Genomic DNA, 14,031 nt, shown 5'->3' with positions numbered 1-14,031 from the left:
CTCATTCACTTCATCTTTCTCAATTATATGGGATTGGCCTCAATTATATTAAAGTTTCAGACAAAGAGAACAGACTGTTGGGTTATAATCCAGATAAAAGTGTAAAAAGTCGGCAGCTCTAAAGAGATCTATAACTATCATGTTCATCACTGCAATTCGTACTACATATGTCTTGGTCTGATTGTACTTTCGTAAACTAGGGAGCAACTTTTCAACCACCTAGAGTCTCTTTTGGATGCAGATGAAATTAACATTTAAATGTGTTTGGCTCCAATTTTGCTGCAGCTGGTCAACAGTCTCTTTTCTTGCGCGGGCGTGCCAGCACCGTTCGGGTGCGGTCGTCGGGGGTGTCCCTTGACCTGACTTCTCTCAAGCGATTGTAGACGAGGAGAGCACCAACCTCGTCGCGGGATTCTTTGTGCCTTGTGGTAAGGACTTTTGTGTAGTTTCTTCTTGTTCACACAATCGATACTCGATATTGCAGATTGAGCAGAGCGAAATCACCGGGAAGTGTTGAGATCTTGCTAAAGCGTGACTTTAGCTTGGCTGGGTTGCTAGGGCGTTACCCTTGCTTGGCTGGTTCTGTAACCGTTGTGGTCGCGGCACTACCGTCGGCTCCCGAGGAGACTAGGACCGAAGCACGTTGACAGAGGGTTTGGTGGCACTGAAAGTCGGCTTCTGAGAAGACTAGGACTAGGAGTGTGATCACCGCTAAGAGAAAGAGAAAGAGAAAGAGAGGGAGAGGAGTTGCTCTTAGAGAGGTTTGCTCTAGAGAGAACTTAGATCATCTTAGAGATGTTGTTGTTGAATGTGAATGTGTCTTGGTGTTGGTGTTTGGTCGTGGTACTACAATCGGCTCTCGAGGAGACTAGGACCGAAGTACGTTGACAGAGGGTTTGGTGGCACTGAAAGTCGGCTTCTGAGAAGACTAGGACTAGGAGTGTGATCACCGCTAAGAGAAAGAGAAGGAGAGGAGTTGCTCTTAGAGAGGTTTGCTCTAGAGAGAACTTAGATCATCTTAGAGATGTTGTTGTTGAATGTGAATGTGTCTGTTAGAATGAGAGAAGAATGTGTTTATATAGGGAAGAAAAAGAAGAGTGAAATGATGAGTGGAAGAAAAATAATGAAAGTAGATCTAAGTTCACTTGTAAAATATGGAAAAGATAGAGAAAAGATAAAATGAAAGCAAAGCATGAAGGTGCAGCAACATGGAAGTGGTGATGATCTATTAAAGAGATTGTAGAAGAAAAATATATCCAAGGAAAAAGAGAAAAGCATCTAGCTTTCTTCATGTGGGTAGGAAACATGAACATGTGAATATTGAGCTGGTTTTAGGTCAGTTTCTGCCCCTTTATTCCTTCAATTATTTCTCTAACAAGACTTCATTATATGCCTTCGACTTCTTCATATGAAATGTTCCACTATGAGTGTAGATCATCCTGACAAATTTTCAGATTTTTATTCCATGTGGTTGGGCCGAAAATGCTGCTGGACCTCTTACAGGTCCAGTTTTCCAGTTTTGCTTCTGTAGAAAATTGGGCTGATTGTTTGAAGGCCTTCCACTCAAAAAAAGCTCTTGCACTCTTCATAAGAAATGATCCTTGGGCTGTCTAGAATGGATCTGGAAAGTTTCAGCACATTTTGATTTCATTTGGTTAGTCTGCCGCCCCTCCTTCCTTGTTTAGCTCGGTTTCTCCTAGCCGAAGTAGGAAAATGTGCTAAAGTTAACTTTTCATGCTTCCATGCTTCCATAGTAGGCTTTATTTAGCCTCTAAATATATATTTCGAGCTTGTCGACAATATATAGCTTGAGCCACTGACATTGGCTCAATTTCTCCAACACATGCCTTGTCAGGCCAAAATGTTCATTTTGGGTCCAAACAAAATGTATTTATATGTAATTCCAATAAATTGACTCTTTCAAAAAATACACATTTTCCCGAATATCCCCGATATTTCCGATATCTCCATTTTTCAAAGTTCCGATAGATATATAGATACAGATATTTTAATCCTTGGACCCAGGTTAATATTATTGATTCATATGACAATGTACTTCTTGTTGATTGATTCCCGTAATTTAATTTTTTTTTTACCCCGGTCATAGTCCCCATTAAATTCAAATTACATTATTAACTTTGACTATCCCATGACAATACCATGTGATGATCTGGGACCATAGAATAATTACTCACACACTTCACTCTCTCCCATCACTCCATGCCAAGGGAAGAGAGCTCCATTTCTCTTTCATTCACAGTTTCACACTTTATCCATCTTTTTGCTACATTTTTTTTCTATTAGACGGAGAATTGATGTCAAATAAAATATATAAATTTTTATAATTATATGTTCGAAATGTAAATTATTGTGATCAGCGATTAAATTCATGATATTGTATTAATGTTACTAATCGTTATTAATCAAAATTTAATTTTCTTTTAACTACATCCATTATTTGAAGTTTGTTAAAGCGCACATGTGACAGTTGGCATGTCGCGTGGTTTTGCGTCTATATTAAAGCGCGGTCAGAGAGAGAGATTTTGGTAAGAGTCAAGTGCGAATGGATAAGGGTTTAGACAAGTTTGGGTAACCGGAGGGGGAGAGCTGTAGTGTCAGTTTTTGTATTTTTTGTTATTTTTACACATGTAAATGACTTTTCTTTTTATCATTTCCCCAAAAATAAATTCAGTGCTCGAATTAATTCCTTTTTATTTAGGTAGAATTTTCTCATTCAATGGAGAAGGTATCCTAAACAGTAGAGGTCCCATGAGACATTAAAAAGATTCGAATTAAGTATTTGTTTTTGACAAAAAAAAAATCATTATTTTGTGAATTAAAAATAAAAAGTTTATTTTGTAAATTCAAATTTAAATTAAATATCCAAGTTTTAATTTAAATTTGAATTTTAGTGTTTTTTTTTTTAATTAATTGGTGCCCAAGTAATTTTACCGTTGGCAGCCTCGAGTTTTATCCGGATTCCGATCAAGAGAAGAATAGACAGAATCCTTATATAACCCCCTTCTATTCCTAATCCATCTCCACTTTCTGATAACCAAATCTCTGCTCTACTTTGCTCTTGTTTTGTCTTAGAAAAGTTTCCCAATTCTCAATCTCTAGCCGTTTGTTACTTTCGATCTCCGTTTTCATCCATGGCAACGGCGATCCGGAAAACAGAGTCGCTCAAGTACTGGAGGGATTTCTTTGCCACTGCAACCAACTCCACCATTTTCGATATTCTCGACCACGCCATCACCGTCGCCGCCTCTGATTTCCCGGAGGAGTTCACTCGCCAAAGGACTCGAATTCTTGATTCCATTCAAGGTTTGGGTTTGGGTTTGGGTTCTGATCTAGGGTTTTGTGCTGCATCTGAAAGTACTGGGTCCGAACAAAAGGCTGAGCAGCAGCCTTCAAAGCCATCGCTCAAAATACGCATAAAGATCGGGAAGCGAAATGTTGATGGTACCTTGATCAAACCCAGTTCAGATGAAGCGAAACTGATCGAGCCCTGTTCTCATTTGATCGAGCCGAAACCATGTGTTGATAAAGTGGAGAAATTGATCAAGCCCCCACCCTGTGTTGGTGAAGGTAAATCGATCAAGCCGAAGCCGTGTTTGGATGAAGCGGCAATTGAGGCAAAGCTTCAGGCCACAAAGAGAAAGTTTCATGATCGATACCAAGAAATTGAGAACAGTAAGAGGCAGAGGAGGATACAAGTCTTGAATTATCTTCCCAAGCAAGACTTCAAGATTCGATGCCCTGCCACTACTAAACCCAAACTTGGAAATCATTGGAAACCAGTACTAAAAATCACAACATAAAAAAAACCATAAAAAATTTAAAATGAAGAAAAAAAAAAAAAAAGAGTTGCTTGTAAGTTTCAGTTTTGCAGATACATGTGATGTTTGCACAAGGGATCCAAAAAATAATTACAAAATTTGAGAACACGAGAACATGATATAAGTGCCAGTTTTGCAGGCATATATGCACAAGTACGTTAACAGTAAGGATTAGAATCCCCCAACTTCCAAGTGATTATATACCACATAACAAAAACCATATCCAATGTAACTTCTTAACAGATGGTTAGATTAATACCAAGAGTAATTGTAGATATATAAAAACACATCAAAACTGTAGAGAAGAATACGGCAGAGAATGGGATATGGAATGGATTATTTCTGCAGAAGCGCATCAAAACTGTAGATATATAAAAACAAACTCTGGAAGCATGATCCTCCGAAAAGTACAATGGTGAATTATTTGTCCTTCGACAGTCGACAGGTAGTACATGAGATTAAGATCAAAAGGATTAACACTGACCTTGCAACAACTGAATCCCCATATCATGAAAAGTAGTACCTGAAAAGGTAATGTCCTTGCTAGAGAAAGTTTTGTTCCTGCTCTCAGCTTTGCTTTTGGTCAGATTTCTGAGATCTCAGATCTTATTACCCTGACTTTCCTTCTTATTTTTTGGTTATATACCAATTCTGCTCACATGAATTATATTTTGCATTTTTCTTTTCTGAAACTCTGTTTAGTTTTTTATTTTTCATTAATGAAAAAACGCAATTTTTCATGGATGTATAGTCTGTTCACAGATGAGGATTGAGCCTCATTTGAGATGGTTGTTTGAATCTCAAGTTAATGGATGTTGGTTGTTGATGCAATCTGAAGTTCTAGGTCACACTTTTTCTATTGTTCTTTGGACATATTGCATTGTTACTCTTTGAGGTGGAAATGTAGTGCCAAAATCGGATGCTTTTAACTAGGGCCCTGGTCGGTCACTTTTTGGATCCATAAGTGGAAGTCATATAAAAGAGCGGTATTTCTCTTCGCACCTCAGATCAAGAGGAAGGGTAGCTTGTCAAGCTGGCCTAAAAAGGGGGGGGGTCAAGGAGGCCGGTCAGCCATAGCTTCTTTGATCATTTCCGGAAGGTGGAATAAAAGACTGCCGATCGTTAGCGAGAAGAAAAGGCGAGAGCCTACTAATTTTGATGCTTTACCATTAACTGATTTTGATGCTTTACCATTAACTGAAACAGTCTGATTATGTGCTTTGAAAACCATTTTCAAGTAATGGTGCAATTCATTGAGTGATTTACATGGACATGAGGACTTAGAAAGTGAAGAGGCTAAGAATGCAGGTCATTGTGCTGAAATGGTGCACAATTGTGGGTTGAGATTATCTGAATACAGAAAATATATAATTGAAAATGATATCGATAACTTGATATTTAGGCTATTTAGCATATAAGACTAACTACTTTTTTGAATTTTGAGGATTGGAAATTCATTGCCTTTTGCTTTATTGAGTTCAATTGAGAGTCTGAGAGCAGAATTCTAATGTTTTGCTTGCTTCATCATGTGAATTTATATTTGTGACTGATTGATAGTTGAAAGTTGAAGAAATTGTGCATTCTAGTTAAAGACAGCTATGGTGGTTCTAGGAAGACAAAGTAGAGATAATTTGACGTAGAAACAAGCAAAGGCCACTGGTGTTGCATGCTATAAAGTGGCTCCGTCACTGGCTGGCTTCATAACAGAAAATTAAATAAACAAATACGAAGTCATCTGAAATACTGAGAGCAATCCACTAAGATTAAGCACTTTCTGTGCAGCTCTTACACGAAGCTAATTGCTTTTACATTTTAACATGATGTATAGACAATTAGCAAAGCCTTTCTGTCATGGTTCAGTATGCCATACTGAACCAACTTTTGATAAACAGGGTCAACCTTTTGGTGAATTGGTCATTGTTTGATCAACGCACTCTTTTGGGTAAATTACGAAAACAAAGTCTTACAAACTTGACCTTTTACCATAAACTAGCTAATATTAATAAATACATTGAAACCAGTATGGCATATTGATCTGTGTGACAAGAATAGCAGTATATACGTTTGAAAGGTTTAGCACTCGACAACTTTATCCATGAGTCTGCCATCATCATCTTTGAAAGTTCTTTCATTTGATAACTTTATCCTTTAAAGAATAGGTCCAAACTCAAAATACATGGACTGGAGAGAACTCCATCATTTATGTTTAACTTAAAAATCTCCTTATCAATTCTTCTTAAAGTCCTTCTGAGTTATTATGATAAACAACCTTCTTAAAATCCTGATCATCCTTCAACCCTTTTCTTTTGTAATGAAGTGACCCATCTCATCAATTTTCAGTAAGTCAATGCCTGTTACCAAACTCCAATATGAGAACAAAGGGATTAAAACAGTATGGATTGTATGTTTACCTCAGCCATACCACACCAAAATAGGGAAACCTCCTTTGATTGTGCAGCATCAACATCTTTAATTTGTTCCTTCAACTTCTCATGTACAGCTTCACACAGACAGACACATGCAACAGTATCTTTGTCAGAGAATATGAAAGATTAAACATGGAAACAACTATATGGAAGCCTCACAATTCAAAGAAATTTCATGCAAGTTACAAAGAACACAACTGAAAAGACGACTCATCCAATCAGCTGTCTACATGCGATTGAAGGAATAACCCATACACTTTAAGGGACATCAGAAGTGCCGCTTTAAAAAAGAAGGAATACTATTCTATTTTTGAGTCAAAACCGAGAAAATTAATGTTGTAGATGGCTAGCTTTACACTTTGTATTGTCTATATACTTTTTTCTTTTACATTTTTATCTTTGTCTGTAAGACAACCCATCCTAAGATGTTTTTTCATAAAATATTCTTAACTTATGAACTTAAGGAAAAAAATGTAGCAGGAGAAACTAACGACATGAAAAATAAAGAAGTCATGCTTAAGCAAGTTACCTTCTAAACAGGAAAGAAGATGAGATTGAATGTATTTTCCATTAATCTTTCTTGAACCAACTGGAAGGACAGATTTTGCGTTTTCTTCTGCCAATTTCACCAAAGCCTGCCATCATAACATGATGCATGAAAACATAACCTTTAACATCAGCCATTTGATCTACAATGTATTTCAAGTGCATGACTTCCTTTAATCTTTTCAACGCCCTCCACAATGTTTTGCAATGAAATTATTTTATGAGTGTAAGTTGGTCCATATGGGTCTGTTTGGTTGGCCCAAGGAAAAAAACAAAGATGGAAGTAAAACTAAGGAAAGTAACTACGCTTCTTTTTTCTTTTTCTTTTGCAAGTTTGCATACCAAAATAGTTATGCCCCACAGGACAAGAGACTTTAAACTTCCTTAGAAATCCCATCCTCCTTATTTGACAGAAATTCTGGACCAGAACCATTAACTTAGAAGAACAATGAAAGTAAACATAATAGTGAATCACTTCCCTGCACCTTCTAGCTAAGCAAACAACAAAACTTAGATATTTCAGGTTTCCTTTTCCTGCTTTCCAAACACAACCATGACAAGTAGTCTTCTGCACTTTTATTTTCCTACTCACTTTTTTAAGAAATATATCTTCCCATGACTTTCGAGACGACCAAATACTAGTTTGTTATCTTAAAATAATTAGCTTGTTTCTCATAGGTCTGATTGTCCCAAATTATTTGTCTACCAGGCCACCAATCTTGATCCTATTGATTTCCATCTAATGTTGATGCATCTCTGGTCTACTGTTCGTTGCTACAACAAGTTAGGCAGCAGCTTACACTTCTCTCCCATACCAGTTTAAATCTCAAAAGACTTTCTGTACCACAAAATCCTAGAACCTCCAGACCTTCTAATTCTGACATATCTAATAAGATACTTTTACACAACTTTGAAGAATATCTGGCATCTCAAAGCAGAGTGGCTGTGGGAGAAAGTTACCTGAGCTTACTAGTTTAAGAATTCTTTAGCCAAGACCAGTGCTGAGTCCAAGCAATTACAGACATCTAAGTAAATGTGCTCACAACGGGATATGAGTAAAGCAAGATCAAAATCAAGATGATAATTATTTGCTCATTCCAAAATGGCCCTTGAACTAGATCCATTATTGCTAAAAAAAAAGGATTTGTTATCATGTTAAAACTACCAAACATTGAAGCAAGAAGCCTGATTTCTTGGGACATAGATTAGTCACATGTCATAGAAGCATTGATCTCTTGGGACTTCAATTAGTCACATCTGATAACATTATAATCATGCAATAATTTCAGACAGCAGTCAATTGTAAAATGTCTAACCTGAATAAAGTTCCATGACAGCAAGTTCGCTTTTGAAGTTAATTAATGCATCCTCCCTTATATGCAACTGCACAGACAAGAAATCAAAAAATAACACAGGTCAAATGGTGCCTATTGAAGCATATTCTCTTTATTTGGAAAATGAATAAATGCTAACTTTAGCACTCCTTGAACTCTAGAAATCCACTTGCGTGTTTGTTATATAGTATATACAAACCTGTCTTTTCAGGAATCGGTTTTGCTGATTGGCTTCACTTAGTTTTTTAATGAGCTTTGTTCTTTCAGAATCAGCGAGTAGGGACTTCAACTGATATACAAGTGTAACATGAGTTAGCTCTAGAGATCTTAAAAACTAATATGTTAGTCAAAAAGATTGTGTTGTATCAAAAGTTCAAAACTAATCAAATCGATGTTACCAATAATCATCAGTATCAGAATGCAGGCTAAGAGTCAAAGGCCACATAATAAACAACATAAAATATAATACATGCAGTAGCATCAGATGATGCAGATCAAAAAATTAGGAACTAATATGTTACTTCAGAGTTATATTAGGAACCAATGAAATCGATGTCAGGGATTGTCATTAGTATTGGAGCTGCAGCTAAGTGGTCATTAATATCCTACAAGAGTTATAATATTCCTTCATCTGGTCACTCACATCTACTGAAACAATTCAACTTAAGACAACATTTGCAAAATATGAAGAAAAAGAAGTGAGAATTTATCTGGAGTGAGAACTTATCATTTATTCAATAGTTCACATAAATTCTTTTGAGGGAGAGAGAAAAAAGAAAAAAAAGAAAAAAAGGAAAAACTCTTGCTTGACACCCACAATTGTTCTGTCCCTTTACATTCATAGCAACAATTACAGTAAGTGAAGCACAACTTAGAATCTCTATATAAAGAGCAGTTCAAAGAAAAATGTAAAGTTAAGAAACTCTCTTCACCCACTGATACTCAACTCTATCCACATTTTCTATTTTGAATATCAACTCATTAAAAATTGAGTTAACTAACAATGACAATCTTTGTGAGTATTTAAGGTATATAGTTAAATACACCTTTTCAATCGTGTCGTGAATTTCAGGAAATGATAAGCCATTTTTGCTTTAGTAAAAAAGCTCTTTGTTTTCATATACTTTGACAGAAGGTTTGAACCATGAAAACAGCATCTGACCAAAACTGGGACATATTTTGTGTCTTAAGCAAGCTCTATCCTCGCAATCAAGGTAATACAAAGTTGTACTGGAAAACAAGCCTAAAAAAGAAAAAATCATACACTGATAAGTGAAGAATGAATTAGGACTAAATTATGTCAAACTTTAAAAACTAAGCTAAGCTGCAAACTGCCACATCAGTTTCTTCAAGACCAATCAAAATTGTTATGAGTCTGAGTCCACATTGTGAACAACTCAGAGTTCAGACCAAACTTTAAAACATTTCTGTGTCTAAATATAATAGCACCATATGAGAATGCTTGATAAGCCAAAGGGTAGCCAGGAGTGAGACACAAAGGGAAAAAGGAACTCCATGCATTTGAATTTTGTCAAGGAGTTCCAAGATCCATTACCATAGTTTATTCCAATTTCTAGATTTCATCAAACCATTTGAAAAAGATAGATTTAAGACAGTGGAGAGTATAAGTATGGAAAGAAAAATGTCAACTTCACTTTGTAATTGAATTTACAGTGTACAACATATTAGTGCATGATTATACCTCATTACTTCTTAAAGGTTGAGCAAGAAGCTCCTGCCCTGAATCTTTAAGTTCATAATTGCTACCATGAGCTTCTGCCGGTACTGACGACGATTCCTCCAACTCTAGTGGGAATTGAATATCTTCTCCACAAGACATGATTCAGGGAATGCTTCCCGGTGAACACTTGAAAATTTATCAACCTCTAAAAGCCCAACTTAAATTTCCAACTATTCACAGTATATGGAGGTAGGTGGATGTTTTTCCAATCCAATTTTCTTGAATTTTTGCTCAACAACCACAACACTTGTTTGTCAAGGCAACACCTATCCGGACAATCAAAGAAATAAAAATAAAATTCACAAATGCTTAACTACAACAGTAATTCGGTGAAATTGGAAAGACTAGAAATCGAGATTATGTTATTATATTCAGCAATCCTAAACTAAGCAGATTTGCAGTTTAAGAGATAAAGATGGAGAATTCATAAGTTCATGCCATGAAAGTTGGTAAAAGTAAAACACTTTTTGCAGAAATGGAGGAATCAACTGGAATTATGTATAAATGTGAAGAAAGCTAACCTCGTACTGCCTATGTCCATGTTTGATAGATTAGTACTCCTGCAAAATAGAGGACAAGAGAAGGGTCACAACTCTAACTCCCACCCACCAATAGTTAATTTACTCCACAACCAAGTTCAACGAAGAATGATCCATCATCATTAAGAAAACCACAACTAGTAAAACCTCCAATATTGTCGGTGGTGGAGAAATCTGTGAATCTTGAACCTTTGTTTATTTACTTTCCTCTCAAATGGAACTAATTATGGTAATAACTTTAACAGCATAATCCAACCCCCCCAACACACCACACATAATTCAGAAAATGATAGATACAAAATTCCAAATACTTTCATTTTCCATATTGATGAAGACCCAAAAACAAAAATGGTTCTTTTTCAATGAATTGAAATTAAACCCATTAATTCAAACAGAAAATTAACAAAGAAAAGAACTTACTGAGAGATAGTCCCAACTCTCAAGCAGCAGGGCAGCTCTGAGTGAGAGAGAGAGAACAGGTGCCTACCGTCTCGTGATGTGGAGCAGCGTAGCCGTGTATGCCAAAAAAAAAAAATATATTTATGTATATATATATATATATATACTAGAAAATGTCCACACACCCGATGGGTGTGAGAGTAGTGGGGAGTTATAATTCTGAGAGTGGAGAGTTTGAAATAGTTATTTTCTTTTATTTTGTTTTTTTTATTATTTTATTTTGCTTTTTACATTTTTATCCTGATGTTAAAATGTAATTCATAATATTTTAATATTTGAGGGTTATAAAGGTAAAAAAAAACAGTTTTGGCTAACAACACCTCTTCTCTTAATAATGGTATAGATATCAATAGAGTAATTATCACAAATGGTACCTGAACTTATCCTCTATCTTATCGATGATACCTAAACTTCAATTTTGATCACAACTAGTACCTGAACTTTTTTGATTTTATTTCCAATGGTACCTATCACTAACTTCCGTTAGTGTTCCATTAAAAACTGACATGTGCCAAACATGTGACTCATTTTTCAAGGATAAATTTGTAAAATTACCTTTTTTTTTTTGTAATATCACTTATTTTCACTTATATTGTGGCAATGTGGCTATAAAAAATGAGACTATCAAAAAGCTGGGCCGGCCCTGAGGCGGCTGTCTCAGGCCACCGGTTCCCGGGGCCTCGGAAAATTTAGTTCTATATATATGTTATATAGGTATATATTTTGTTTTTGCTTCCATGTGCATGCACAAGCGTGTTGCTTCAGTGGAAGCACTGTTATTCCACTCCCTCCCTAACCAAAGTTCGAACCCTACTTCTTCCCCTTTCCCTTTTTTTTGCTTTTTCAGTCAGTTAATTCAATTTTTGTTGGACCCATTTCGAACCTTGCTTCCTCTTTCACTTTTTTTTTTTTTTGGGCCAATCACTTATGAATTCTATATCTATTTTTTTTTTTTTGAAATATTCTATATCTATTTTTATTCAAAACAGATTATTTTGTACTATTATTTGGTGCAAGTTCGAACCTTGCTTCCTCTTTCACTTTTTTTTTTTTTTGGGCCAATCACTTATGAATTCTATATCTATTTTTTTTTTTTTGAAATATTCTATATCTATTTTTATTCAAAACAGATTATTTTGTACTATTATTTGGTGCAAGTTCGAACCTTGCTTCCTCTTTCACTTTTTTTTTTTTGGGCAATCACTTATGAATTCTATATCTATTTTTATTCAAAACAGATTATTTTGTACTATTATTTGGTGCAAATATGTGTATGTACATGTGCGTCTGTGTAGAGGCCACATTTTAATCTTTTGCCTCAGGCCGTTAAAATCTCAGGACCGGCCCTGATCAAAAGGAAAAACTTTCAACTTCAATTAAAGATATGAATGATAGGGAAAAAAAAGAATTACGAAAGTTTTGATAAGCTTTTGGTTTTAAATGTTTTATAGTCTGTCCAAAAAAACTTTTTTTATAGTTTTATTTGAAATGTTTTGTCTATATCTATAAAACAAATTAATTTTTGTTGAAATCTTGCTTTTAAATTTTATTTTCATAAGAGGGTAGAGATACATTTTAATTCTATTTTTAATTGAACTTCTATTTTTATGAACGTATTAATTGATCAAAATATCTAGTAAACAAAATTATTTAAATGGGTAATTTCATCAAACTACTCTTGAATATAGGTCATGTGTTTTGCACATGTTAGTTTTTAACGGAAGTTAGTGATATGTACCATTTGAAATGAAATCAAAAAGTTCAGGTACTGGTTGTGATCAAAATTGAAGTTCAGGTACCATCGATAAGATAGATGATAAGTTCAGGTACTATTTGTGATAATAACCCATATCAATATATGAGGCCAAGAAATGATGCCATGTAAAACTATGACCTTGTTTTTTTTTCCTTAATCTTTTAATTTAAGCCACGTAAAATGAAGCCTCAAGCAGAGGGAGTGCAGCCACCGGCCGATAAATTACCCATGGTGGTGCCGCCGCATTCTGCCTAGGGAAACGAAAATGTGGAGTGTTGGTCTGTTGGAGTTGCCATTGCCAACACCAAATTTCCCAACTCTTTTTTTATTTACACCCTTTTACCCTATGGTTTGAAGCTCTAATTTTTTTTTTTTTTTTTGCTGAAGATTAAAGCTTTAAAGTTATTTCTGTGTTATCATTATACTATATATGAAAGATGAGTTTACTATTCACAACTGTTTATATAACAGTAAACTGACGATTTTACCCCTAATCTTCAACCACAATTTCGCATCTGCCATATACATATGAAAAGACGTTTTTTACCGTTCATTGTATCTTAATTACAGACTGCCATCTTTTGATAGTATTGTTATTTGGTGTTTGGGCTTTGAATTGATATGGACTTTGTTTGATATGCACGCAGCCATGATCTCCCTTCCATAGCCTCCATTTATTTGATCCTTCTAATTTCTTTACAAGAACAAAACCCGTGGCAAAGCACGGGCTAATTTTCTAGTTTGAATAAAAAGTTAACCCCTTTTCTTTGGTTTTAGAAAGTCACTTTCACACTTCATGTGATCTCACTATAGATCCGGATTAATGTTATTAGTTTATATGACATGTACTTTTATTGACCCCTATAATAGTCTCTACTAAATTTGAATTATATTATTAACTTAGACCACCACATGACAATACCATGTGATAATCCGCAACCATAGAATAATCACTCACAATTCACTCTCTCCCATCACTCCATGCAAAAGGAAGAGAGCTCCATTTTTCTTTCTTTGACAATTTATTCATCTTTTGTTATATTTTTTTTATTAGACGGAGAATTTGTATGAAATAAAAAAAAAATTATACCTATAAGTTTGAAATGTAAATTAATAACTATAGCCAAATCTAGGAGACATAATAAATATATATGAACTTGAGGTCCGTAAGATATTGTATTCTCATGTTATTATAGTTAAAATTTCATTTTCTTTTAACTACTTCAATTATTTGAAGTTTGTTAAAGCGCGCGTGTGAGGTCGACATGGCGCGTGTGGGAGTGGTGTTTAGGTGTCTTTAGGCTTTAAACTGTCCTCCTACTCTTCGCGCGCTCTGTTCTATGTTTACAAATCAGTCTACCAATTCTCGCTGACTCTTCACTCTTCACCCC

At 35.2% G+C, this 14,031-nt stretch overlaps 1 protein-coding gene and 1 pseudogene across 1 annotated transcript in view; one reads left to right on the top strand and one right to left on the bottom strand.

Annotated features, from left to right (window-relative positions):
- Nucleotides 1-11,004, bottom strand: part of LOC133713443 (protein PTST, chloroplastic-like) — an 88,172-nt pseudogene extending 77,168 nt beyond the window's left edge.
- Nucleotides 1-14,031, top strand: part of LOC133713436 (TMV resistance protein N-like) — a 77,731-nt gene that overhangs the window by 49,884 nt on the left and 13,816 nt on the right. The window lies entirely within an intron of this gene.

This window comes from Rosa rugosa, chromosome 6 (genome assembly GCF_958449725.1).
Source record: "Rosa rugosa chromosome 6, drRosRugo1.1, whole genome shotgun sequence".
Classification (NCBI taxonomy): domain Eukaryota; kingdom Viridiplantae; phylum Streptophyta; class Magnoliopsida; order Rosales; family Rosaceae; genus Rosa; species Rosa rugosa.
The sequence above is the reverse complement of the archived record's forward strand: the minus strand, read 5'-3'. Positions and strand labels throughout refer to the sequence as shown.